This window comes from Hemiscyllium ocellatum, chromosome 17 (genome assembly GCF_020745735.1).
Source record: "Hemiscyllium ocellatum isolate sHemOce1 chromosome 17, sHemOce1.pat.X.cur, whole genome shotgun sequence".
Lineage (NCBI taxonomy): Eukaryota > Metazoa > Chordata > Chondrichthyes > Orectolobiformes > Hemiscylliidae > Hemiscyllium > Hemiscyllium ocellatum.
In genome coordinates, this window is record NC_083417.1 from 78,163,940 (window position 1) to 78,177,528 (window position 13,589).

Below are 13,589 nucleotides of genomic sequence, written 5' to 3' on the forward strand. Positions count from 1 at the left end.
ATGGAGCAGAGGCTGCAGAGAGGGGCAGCACTGAAACCATGGAGTGAGTGCCTGTGGGGAAAGGGATCTGCCGTATATGTTTGTGTTTTCAACTGGACAAACACACGCTCTCACTCTCTCTATTCGCGCACACTCCCTATCGGCTCCAAACACACTCACTCAAACTCCACTGTCTCACATGCACACATGCATACTTTGCTCTGACACATGCATGCACACCCACACCCACTCTGTCTTCATTTCGCACTCACACACACACTTCCCCTCAGTCTCTCTCACTTACACACATTCTCTCATGAGGAGTCACAGATTGAGATTAGATAATGTAAATGTGAGGTACTGCATTTTGGTAAACTGGTCAAGAGCATGACGTAAAACAAATAATTATATGCTTATATGTAGTATTTCAGGCCATAGAGATTGAGGGATTGTGATACATAATTCTTTGAACTTTGTATCACACGACAAAAACAGTGTTATAGAACGAATTTAGCACGTTTGCCTTCGTCGCTAAGACGTTTCACACTAAGTGTCGATATTTCATATTGAGTTTGTACAGGGCATTGATAAGGCCTCTTTTGGAGTACTGGGTCCATTTCTGATCCCTCAATCAGGGAAAGGGCATTATTAAGCTTGTTAGAGTTAAAATATATTTACGGGGATGTTATTTAGAACGGAGGAATTGCGCTATAAAGAGAGATTGAATTGGATCTTATTTCTTTGGAGGGCAGAAGATCCAAGGGTTACATTATAAAATCATGAGGGATATTCATAAGATGAATGGCATGTTTCTGTTCCTTCGGACGGAGGAATTCAAAACCAGCGAGAATATTTTAAAGTGAGAGGAGAAAGATTTCAAAAGTACATGCGGGGCAACTAATATAGAAATATTACTGTGTGAAAGGAACTTTCAAATGAAGTGGCGGGTACATGTACAGTTACAACATTTAAAAGATGTTTGGGTAGGTACAAGAATAGGAAAATTTTGGAGGGATATGGGCCAAACTTAGGCAGGTAGTATTAGTTGAACAAAATGTGCGGTTCCATATTGTTCAATTCTGTGGCTATGATTCTTTTAACTTTAATATAAAAAAAGTTTAATGACTTTTGAATATCTGTGTCAAAATGATTACTTATCCTTAAAAATTGAATTCCCTAGTTTTAGTCTCCCAAACAAGATAAATGTCCATCAGTTGATGGGCGTCACCTGGTACACCGTTTTCAAGATCTTGTTTTGTGCAATAGCAAAAAAAAATTACACCGAGACCTAATATGCATATCCTTCATAATACAAGGCCTTCAACTCTAAAAGCAAGAAAGTGAAGTACCTTTGGAAGTTTCGAAATGTAATGGATCATTTTTTTTCCAGAAACCAAAAACACTGTGGATAACAGATATAAACCAATCCCTGGAGCATTCCACTGGTTTCAGTTTTTCAACCTGAAAATCAATATAAAATTCTACACACAATTTCCTCTTGTAAATCAGGAACAAAAACAGGATTATCTGGAAAATCTCAGCAGGTATGACACCTTCTGTGAAGAGAAATCAAAGTTAACGTTTTGGGTCTGAATGGTGCCCTTCCTCAGTTTGAATCTTTCTTTTTGTCAGTTTAAGATTCAAAACAGTTTACATTGCATCAGGCGTGATCTCAGCGATGCCTTATACTAATGCAGTAAAACATTACTACGATTAAACCCGACACCCTTTGCAGCATCATTCCATTTACTTTCCTAATCATTTGCTACAGATGGTGACTAACTTTACACGATTCATACAGCAGTATTCACAAATCCTTGTGTGTCACTGAGTTCTGAAATCTCTCACCATTTAAACAGTTACTGATTTTATATCCTTCTTCCAAAACACCCACTCTAATAATCCACATTAAACAGTTTCTGCTGAAGATTTTCGTACTAAACCACCCCGTCTGTATCCCAAATGCTGACTCCCTGCGTCCAGTTGACAAAGCATTGAATGACTATCTAGATAAATTAATTCATATAGCTTCAATCCATCGGGTAATCCAAATAACTGTAACTAGTGGAGTACCCCAGAGATTAATATATATCAGTTTTACAACCTGAAAACCAATATTAATATCGAAGCTCTATTTCCTGTTATATTCAGTAGGCTGCTGTGATTGCTCAGCACCGAAGGCAGTTTGAATGGCGTCGTCCTGTGCTGTGTAGTGTGTACTGGAGGGCTGAATGCCATCACCTCGTTTCTGTCTAACTCCTTAGAGGGGCAGAATGGTCTCCCGCTGTCTTATTGCATTACTGGCTGAATGTGGTCTTTCTTTCCCTCTGTAACAGCATTGAGGAGTGGATTGAGAGAACAACACAGGAGGTAGGATCATCAGTTGGCCAATTGCCCCCTCAGGCCTGCTGCAACATTCATAATGCTCTTGGCTGATATGATTGTGTCTCAGCATCCTTTTCCTGTCTGTTCCCAATAAACACAGATGCTGTTGTCTATCAATGGTCAGTTCAGCTCAGCCTTGAATACCTTCAATAACCCAGCATTCACTGTTCCCTGGGAATGTGAAAATCGACAAGGAGAAAAAATTATCCTTAACTCCGGTCTTAATTAGAAGGCGCTTATTTTACAATTTTTTGATCAGATTAGATTAAATTAGAGTAAATTAGATTCCCTACAGTGTAGAAACAGGCCCTTTGGTCCAACCAGTCCATACCGACCTTCTGCAGAGTAACCCACCTAGACTCATTTCCCTCTGACTAATGCATCTAACACTATGGGCCATTTAACATGACCAATTCACCTGACCTGCACATCTTTGGACTGTGGGAGAAACCAGAGCACCCCGAGAAAATCCACGCAGACACGGGGAGAACGTGCAAAATGTGCCAACCTCACAAAAAAAATCACCATTGCTCTTGAGGAACAGGAAATGAAAATAATTAGGAATAGACAAAAACCATGCAGACTTCCAAACATGCCCCACATTACCACTGACTATATTTTGGTTAAATATCTATCAAAACAAGTCTGCACAGCACCCTCACAAAGCCATTTCCAGATATCAAAGGATCATTAGAAACGAGAACAGAATTAGCTTCATCGAATCTGCTCTTCTGCTGGATCATGGCCGGTTTATTTCTCAACCACATACTCCTCACTCCTCCCAATTACCCTTGATTCACTTATTAATCAAAAGTTTACCGAACTCTATCTCGAAGACGCTACTGTGTTACTGTGTTTGCATGTTTGTTCATATATGAGTGTCTGTATGTGTGTTTGTGCATGTGTCTGTTGTAGATTTAAGGGATTATTTTATCCTGGACTCTTTTAAATTTAAGTTTTCAGGCAGAGTTACCGAGCAATCTTCCAGAGCAACTAGAGTAAATAGTTTGTCAGACCTTAGTTTTTTTAAAAAGTTGGAACAATAGAAGCAGCCTCAATGAATACAGTCAAGGTCTGAAAGAAGCATGGCGTACAGTCGGCAGTTTGCAGCAGTTGTAACTGGGATCTCACCAGGGTAATACATGTCGCTGGCTGCTACTCTCTCTGAATTTTTCTTTCTGAGTTGCAGGAGTTGCATGTCCTGCAGTTTGTTTTTTTTCTGAATTTTGTGCCCAGGGTGTGTTTATGAGTTGTTCCCACATTATAACAGTTACTGTTGAGTAGTAAAATAATTTACTGAGTTTTGTTAAGATTTCCAGTAGAGTTAAGTTATTCCACGTTCATCTTTCTTTGATTATATTTTTGCTATAGTATTCAAATAAACTGTGATTTGCGTAACTTCAATTATTTTGATCAATTGAATTGGACCTGGAACACGGCACCTTATGTTTAAAATAAGAAAACGTTCGGGTCCAGGCTAACTTCTTCATTTATTTTGAGAGTTCTGCTCCGTCTGAAACACTGTGTAATAGGATCTCTCTTGTTTTGGGGACAGACGATTAATTGAAATGGGGAATAACACCTTGTTTCCTCGTATGTTTAAAATGATGCAATATAATCCTCTGCTGGTTCACCAACTCCACTTTGCAAGCAGTAGGCTTCATAGAATCCATTCAGTTTGGAATGCATTCCATCTAGTTCACAGTGACCAGCCATAGAGTGTCCCACAATCATTCCCATCCCTTTAACCCTGCGTTTCACATGGCTAATCCATCTAAGCTGCACATCCCTAAGCATTATGACCCACTGAGCACATCCAATCTATCTAACCTGCACATTTTGAACTACAGGGGGAAAGTAGAGAACTCATCATTTGCTTGAGAATGCATCAATAACGTGAATCACCCATATTCATGCTTCAAAGAATAGCCTTGGCAACGGATAGGAGTGTGTCTGATCCCTTGCAATGCTGTCCCTGAGATATTAGAGAAGGAGGTCGACATGTCTAGCATTGACCTGCTGGCACCATTGGGTCATTAAGAATGCTTTCGCACTTATCATTTGTCAGAGTGTAGAGCAAATAAAATGCAAGTAGCAGAACGTGCAGAGCGTGCAATCAAATCATCTCATCTTCTTCCACAATGGTTCACTTATAGACGTCTGAAGACAAATGCTGTGGAGCACAGACATTTTTCCATATGATCCTCAGTACAATTGCAATCCTCTCCGCACCAGTCTAGAAAGAGAGAGAGAGACAGAGAGAGAGAGACAGAGAGTCTGTGTCTGCATCTGTGTGTGTGTGACTAGGTCTGTCCGTCTGTGCACTGTTGATGTTGGTGTCAGTTTGTATAATGCTGTGACCTGCTGCCCTCCCTCCTTCCAGATGGTTTTCAACCTCCGCCACTGTCTGTGCAATGGAGTGGAAAGGCCAGAAGAGTGTGGAATTTCATCACTTTAACCAAAACAGAGACCACCAGATTATTCCCACACAGAGGTACACGCACACACACTAATACACATAGTTACATGCATTATTACATACACGAAGATGCAGACATACGAATAAAAACACACACACACACACACACAGATACACTAACATGAGACAAACATGGGAGTCAATCGGTATTTCTCTTTCTCTGTGGCAAATTCTCACTATTTCTGTATGGTGTACAATATTATTTCCATTTCTCTATTTGCAGCAGGTCAGTTTTCTTCTCTGGCTCTTTGGGATGTGCGTTGTTATTTCTGATGCTCCTTTAGTATCAGTGTATACCTTGATCACATCAGTGAGTCTGTCAATTTTTCAATTGCTCTGTAGGGGAAAGTACGGACTGCAGATGGTGGAGATCAAAACCGAGAGTGTGTTGCTGGTAAAAACACAGCAGGTCAGGCAGCATCCGGAGTCCAGGAGAATTAGCATTGTAGGCATAAGCCCTTCATCAGCCTTGTCTATAATCCGGATTCTGGCCTGACTTACTGTGTTTTTCCAGCACCATATCTACGCTTTGATCTCCAGCATCTGCAGTCCTTACTTTCTGACTTGCTGTGCTTTTCCAGCACCACATTCTCTTTCAGTTATTTTGACTGGCGTGTGACACTATGACATCTTCGATGCTTGTTGATGTAAGAATACCTGGAAGAATTGTGAAGTGTGTGGAGGATGGAGTACAACAGCAACAGGACAACGCCAAGTTGGTGTAGAGTTCAGGTATCTTTCATACGACGATCAATGCAAGACAGTGTGAGGTGATGAAATTTGGAAGGAAAACAGACTGTGCTGTTATAAAGTGGGTGCAGGAGCAGAGGGACCTCGGTGTATAAGCACAGGTTATTGAAGATGTCAGGACAAGTGGGGAGAGCAGTAAATCTCACAGATTAGTTTCAGTATCTGAGCTGTTTACTGGGGGGAGGTGTAGGACGGAGTCTCCGTGCTCCCTTCCTGGGAGGTGATGGTGACGATGTGTTGTGAGTCCACCCTCTTGCCCACCGCGGGGATTGCATTTGTACCAGCTCGATACAAAAGGGAAATGGCATCAGGGTCACGGCTTCTAAGTTTGGACAGGGGGAAACAGAGCTGCCAGTGGGTTTAAAGTGAGAATTGCTCTTCACTGAACATTGCTCCTTACTCATTCGGTGGGATGTGGATACTTCAGAATCTCCAAACGAGGTGTCCCGAACCTGTCCAACTCGTACCAGGGCCCTCCCCACATGACCGGTGAGGGAATGGATATCGTGCACTCCACCACTCAGCTTGGCCCTTTCTGTCATATTCCAGGCTGTTTCTTCTGGAATGGGAGGGAGGGAGGGAGGGTGGGGGGTCGCTGGTCATGCTGTTAGTGCTGGTGTAGGTGTGAGGGGGGATGAAGAGGTTTTCGGAGAGGCGTCTGTCCACAGTGTTGTATCCATACAGTGTTGTTAGTGTGGGGGTTATAGTGGAGGTGAGAGAAGCAGAGAGAGAGGGGGAAGATGCTACATGCAGCAGTGCGAATGTTGGAGTACGAGCCTTGTTCGGGGGGTATGTGCGATAACAGATATATAGTGAGTGTGAGGGAGCAGAGAGAATACAGTGACCCATATCCTGACAGAAAGGGGACGGTTATTGATGCTTGTCCTGTATTGCTGCACATTTCTTTAGACCGCAGATACTGCACTGAGCTGGGTGGTGAGCACAGACCATGCTCTGTGGGTCTGGTGGTGTGGCCCCCTCTGGGAAGAGAATGGTTCCCCTCTGTACTAGCCCATCCACCAGGACCGCCGTGCCCCTGGCGACAAACTGTGGTGTAATTGCCCCTTATCTGCCATGCTGGGAGTAAACTTTGCAGGGCAGTTCCTAATAGAAAAAGCTCAAACATGTGCCTGATGGCCTTTTAAAGCTGACCATAGAGCCAGGGATCATGGAATATCTAGGGGTATCCGAGCGATGTTGAGTACCTCCAGCCATGATGTGTGTTAGAATCAGTCTGGTCTGAATGAGAGGAACATCATGGGGAGGGGTGGGTAGTTAATGAGCTGAGTTCGATACGATAGCACCAGAAAACTAGCTGAGCCTCGTGTTGACGATCCCTCTATCACATTCAACGAACATGGCACTGAGACAAATTATTGTTAGATTCAGCCCAATGGGTCGAAGTCTGTCCTGACCCTACTCCCAGTTACAATGCTGCAGAACAAATGTTAATCCAAAATTCTCCTGAACTCACACCAATATCCCATGCACTAATCATTCCTGGAAGCACTGGCTAATGTTACAGGATACTGTACTCTGGACAGTGATCTCATGCAGTGTTCCTGAGAAACGTACTGGGGTGGTGGACACAGTTCCACACCCTGGTCGCATGTCTCATCTGGGTTTATAGATCAATAACTGCTGTCGTCTGTGTAGATTGGGTATTTTATTGTACATACACCAGTCCGGTCTGCACAGTGTATCATACTGAACACATATCCCATCTGGGTTTATAGATCAATCACTTCAGAGGTCTGTATAGTGTTCTAATCTGGACGGATTGCAGGGTTGTGTTTAGCAACACACGCGCATGGTCTGCACAGTGCTCCATGCTGAACAGATATCTCCTCTGGGTTTATGGTGTCTGGGCTGGTTCTCTGTGGTGGATTAAGAATGTGATAGAACTAATGTCTTCAACTGATATGGCAATATTTTTACTTTTGTTCTCATTCTTGTCGTTGGACCCTCCAAATTCTGAGTCCACCGGCCAGTCCCATTCTTCAATCTATCTCCATCGTTCAGTAACGTGTTGTCCCATGTGTTATTGTCCGTTTCAAATGTGAGTAAAACTGTTCTATTTCCCTGGCCTTTGACGTTGTTCACCCTGGAGAATTGGGATTCACTGCGATAAACCTCAGTAAGGTCACTCCTCAGACTCAACATTCCAGGGAATATAGCCCCAGCCTATTCGTACTCTCCGTGGAGCTCAGCATCACCCAATCCTAACACCAGCAACATACTTGTAAACGTTTTCTACACTCTTTCAAATTTAACAACATCTTTTCTAAGGCAGGGAGAACTGAATTCAAGGCAGTATTATGGTAGTCGCACAACCTAGTGTGTTGGCGAAAGTGAATATTGCAGGTACTGAAGATTAGTGTCGATAATGTGGTGCTGGAAAAGCACTGCAGGTCAGGCAGTATCCGAGGAGCAGGAAAATCGATGTTTCAGGCAAAAGCGATCTCGGATGCTGCCAGCCTTGCTGCGCTTTGCCAGTACCACACTCTGAACCCAGTGTATATCCCAAATGGTCTCCTTCTTCAAATACCGCAATTTTCCCTCCCACGTGGTCGACGATGCCCTCCAGCGCATCTTATCCACTTCCTGCACATCTGCCCTTGAATGCCACCCTTCCAAACGCAACAGGGAAAGAACACCCTGGTCCTCATCTTCCTCCCTACCGAACCTCAAGATGCAATGCATCATCGTCCCCCATCTGGGCCACCTACAAACAGGCCCCACCACCAGGGTTATATTTCCCTCCCACACTACGTGTGCTCCATAAAGAACATTCCCGGTGCGACTCCCTTGCCAGGTTCACGCCACCCATCAAACCACCCTCCCATCTTGGCACCTTACCCTGCCACCGCAGGAGTTGTAAAACCTGCACCTTAACCTCCCCCTCACCTCCGTCCAATACCCCAAAGGAACCTTCCACGTCAATTAGATTTTTACCTGCACTTCCACACATGGCACCTACTGTACCCATTGCTCCCGATGTTAACTCGTCTACATTGGGGAGACAGGACACCAACTTATGGAACACTCCAGAGAACATCTGTGGGACACCCGCACCAACCAATCACACCGCACCGTAGCTGAACAATTTAACTCCCCCTCCCACTCCGCCATGGGCATGCACATCCTGGGCTTCCTCCATCTCCACTCCTTAACCACCCGACGCCTGGAGGAAGAAAGCTTCATCTTCCGCCCTGGGACCCTGAAACCACATGGGATCAATGATGATTTCACCAGTTTTCTCATTTCCCGACCCCACCTTATCCCAAATCTAAAGTTCCAACTCAGCACGGCCCTGTTGATGTGTCCTACCCGTCCATTATCCTTCCCACCTATCCCTTCCACCCTCCTCTCCGACATACCACCTTCATCTACCTATGACGTTCTCAGCTACCTTCCCACCAACCCCACCCCATCCCATTTATCTCTTAACACCCTTGGGCCTCAAGCCTCTTTACAAATGAAGGGTTTACACACAAAATGTTGATTCTTCTGCTCCTCGGATGCTGCCTGACTGGCTGTGCTTTTCCAGCACCACATTTCCGACTCTGATCTTCAGCCTCTGCAATCCACACTTTTTTTCCCTTGAATTAGTATATCCAGAAATTTCCTCACCAGATATCTTATGCAGCTAGTCTGACATTTAAACCCTGTCTCCTTTTATGGACAGAGTGGGACATGAACAATCCTGCAGTGCTCTTCCAGTACCCGTACATTCAAGGAAAAATATTTGAAAAATGTACGATTCATAGTCCATCCAGTAACCCTTATCCATTCCATCCAGACTGAGTAAATATTCCCTTTTATTGCGATATGAGATGTGATGTAAGGAAGGGGTTAACTGAGCCTGTTTGTTCAGTGATTGTGATTAATGTCAGTCTCTCTCGGTTCTAAATACCCCAGTGGAGAGATCCCATCTTTTAATCATAAATGGGTGCCGTTCAATGTGTTATGCCATAGTATGAGCGGGAGAATGACCAACAGCACTAACAGGGATCAGCAGCTCCAGACAGAAGCGAGGAGAGATGAGAATCTGAGAATAGTAGATTGGAATGTTCCACCAATGGATCAGAATAGGGGCAAAATAGCCTGGAATGTTCCACCAATGGATCAGAATCTGAGAACATTAGAATGGAATGTTCCAACAATGGACAGGAGTTTATCCTATTTTATTTGGTATCTTTCTATGTATTATGGTCGGTTGTCATTATCATGGCGGATATATTATGCACTTTGCATTGTTCAGTATTTTTATCATCCCCTCATGTCTATCGTTGGTGTACCTGGTAAGTCTCACTGTCCAGATATTTTTTCTATAAACCAGTTACGACTGCATTTGTGTTCTTTCGTGTAGTCTATGCTTCTTGCCCCCAATAGTGTTCCTGTTTTGAATCCAGTTAAATTCCTGTCTCCCTCTTTTCATCTGGCAGTATTACTAATGGGTCTCAATGTCGACCTACTCAGTTGCAGATACGAACCATTGTCTCTCTGCCCTTGTTATTTAAATATTGGGAGTGTGGAGGTCATTGTCGTCTATTATGTTAACAAACTAAATTTTCTTCCTGGGGCTCCATCCCACCCCTGGCCAATGTCTTTGTTCATTCATTTCTGGGTCTTGGGCATCGCTGGCTGTCCAGCATTAATAGCCCATTCCTATTTGCCCTTGAAAAGATGGTGAGCTGCCTTCTTGAATTGCTGCAGTCGACTTGCTGTGGGTTTACCCACAATGCCAGTGGGGAGGGATTTCCAGAAATTTGACTAAACGATTCTGAAGCAACAGCAGTATATTTCCAAATCATGGTCGTGGTGGAGGCGGGGGGCGACGGGTGGGGGGGGGGGGAATGTTGGTGCGTCTAGGTGAAACATGCAGGTTGTGTTTGAAACAGACAAATCACAACTTTGGTGATCCCTTTGGCCATGAGCTGATTCCTGACACCATGCCCTGACCATTATTAACTTTTAACTACTCACTGCTCCAGAACGTACTTCACTGTCTTAACTCACCTGTTGTTTGAATATCGAACTGTGAAATAAAAACTTAATGAAGACAACAATCTGCTGTTGAAACTTGCAGAAACAAATCTGATTCGAACTCACACCAAAATTCCATCCATCTGACATTGCTGTGCACGCTGATCTATGTCGCTATTGGGTCTGGCAATGTCTTTACTTTACTATTCTTAAGCACTTTAACTCATCTGTTCATGAAACTTCCCTCAGTCTCTCTGTGTCGTTTATCCAAATCCCTGCCACTGGTTCATATTTAATCTGTTTTCCTTCAGGTGTATTTTCTCTCATGCAATAATTTTTGCATTCAACACCCAAATGCATCACACACACGCACACAAACACACACACACACTCACACACACACACGTGCATGACACACACACGCAGACACAAACACATGCATGCTCACGCGCATGCACATGCACACACACACCTTCACTTATACTTGTCCAATTTCCAATTGAGATTGAAATCCTCCCCTTTTAGACAGTAATCTGTTGTGTGTATCATTCCCATATGATAATAAAGTTTTGCAATACTCCCCATGCTGGGCAGATAGTGCAGTTTACTGAGCAATACACTAGCACAGTCTGCACAGCTCTCCATGATGGGCTGTCATCTTGTCCCAGTGTACGTTGTTTGAAGTGTACTGTGAAGCAGTTTCAGAATTTGATTGAACAAACCATTTCAATTCACCTGAAAATATCTTTATACAATGTACTCATTCTCGAAGGATTCACTCCTCCAGTTACTCCCACTGCTCTGTCGTTTTTCCCCATATTTCCACAAAAGGATCTCAGGTAATTAACTATCTGTTTCTGTCTTTAATGTGAATCTCTCTTCCCTCTGTACGTTTCCGTGACCTTAGTTTCTGGGTCCCTAGAGGATCGACTGCTGGCATGGTGAAGCTCAGAGACAATGAAATGCTGTGTGTCAGGCTGTTGTTCACTTCCCGGCGTGTCTCATGTGGTGTTTCATGGACAATGGGGTGTATGTCAGGCTTTTTGTATCCTATCAGAGGAGGTATCTGGGGAGTATAAGGTGAAGAAAGCATCTGAGCTTGTGGCAAAAGCCGACAGACAGTGTTTCAGGAATATAAAAAAGGGTCCCTGATTTAAACGCAAATTGTGTTGAAAAGAATCAAAGTAATTTTGAAAGGTGGGTAAAGATATAAAAAGCTGGCACTCTTAGAAAGGTTCTTTTCTCGAAGGAGTTCAACAGTTCACTTCCTACAATAGTGAGAACTTGCGCAGAAGAGCAGAGAGTTACAATGGCAAGATTAGAAGCAGAAATGGCTGATGATTATGAGTTCGCCCATAAATCAAAGTTTGAATATCATGATGGATTGAGAAGAATGTATGAGAACTTCTTAAAATATACACCTGTGAGAGTAAGGTTGACTAGCATAGGCCAGGAGTAGCAGGAAAATACGTTACAATATTAAGAGGTACAGAGGCACGTAATTTATTGATGCTGAGAAATGAGGAGACATGTCATTCAGAAGAACTATTGGAGAGATGCAAATTGCCCCATTGTGTAACGTGTGGCTGGTGTGTCCGGTGAAACCATCAACAGAAGTTTTTCACAACGGGGAAGGAGACTTTGAGCTTGGTGCTGGTGTCACATTTCAGCATTTAACTTGCAAATAACATGCCCAAGACAAATCTATATATGATCATAACGCCTAAACGTCTTTGGAGAAATTTAGGGAGAAAACATCTGGTCTGTTCAGATATAGTTTTTTATTGCTGCCATTCGATTTGGAAGTTATACATGTGACAGGACAAGAAACTACTTGCTGACAAGTTGTCGATACTTGAATGAAGAAAGACAGAGGCGTGATACAGACTGAAATAGAATGGAGTTGTGAATGTTTGCATGCTTACTGTCAATGTCAAATATATGTATTATAGTCCACTAATAGAGTTTTAAAAATGGGTTTAAAAAGAAGCTGCTGTTGTGTATTAATGGTTCATTTTGTCAAAGGAGGAGATGTGACAATGCTATCATTTTGAAAATGTTATTTTCTCTTTTTTTTAAGAGAAGTCTTAAAGGCAGAGATGCCGAACTGCCTACTGAAAACGGCTGAAGTAACTAACTTACGAGGCCTTTAGGTTTTATTACAACAGTGGTAACAATTGTAGGGCAGTGGCCAGCTCTCCCAGACCAGATCTTCTCATTTGATTTTAGCTGCAGCATTCAGAAGCTGCCCGGTGTCCCAGGCGGGTCGGAAGCTTCAATACATGATCCCGAGCTGCTCCTCTCTCTGAAAACTCTCTTCAAGTTGCTTCTTCCTGGATTGGAGAACTGCACCTAAGATTCTGTGCTTGAATGTACCTTTGTGTCAAGGAACATGTTTATGGGATGTTCCTATATTAGCACAGTTAATTAGGAGAAGGCACTGTATCTGTTTTTTGCATAAGTGTTCCATTTGAGAAACTATCTCATATTGTTCATCTGTTTGATTGATTACAAATTACTTAACGTTGAGTAGGTTGACCAGTTGCAACATTTGTGGAGCGCACAGTTCACATCTACAGTTAAAATAAGGAAAAGGTATGTTCTCGGCTGCCTTTTAAAAATAGTTTGAGGGGTTTGGCTTGTACCTGAGGGTCGTCTGACTGACTCCTGTTATTGAAAAGTTAGTGGAGGTACTGGGGATGGTTTGCTGGAGGTTGTGCTGTGAGATGCCTCAGACATTCTGGGAGACATGAGGATTTGGTGACCCAACTCGGGATGGAGCACGGAGACTGAAGTTACAGCATATGGGTCTGTAACATGCACAACAAATGGAGCAGAGACTGCAGAGAGTGGAAGCTCTGAAACCATGGAGTGAGTGACTGTGCGGAAAGGGATCTGCGGTATCTGTTTGTGTTTTTGCCTGGACAAACACACACTCTCACTCTCCCCGTTACATAAACTCATGCACTCATTCCCTATTCGCTCCACATACACACACAAATACACA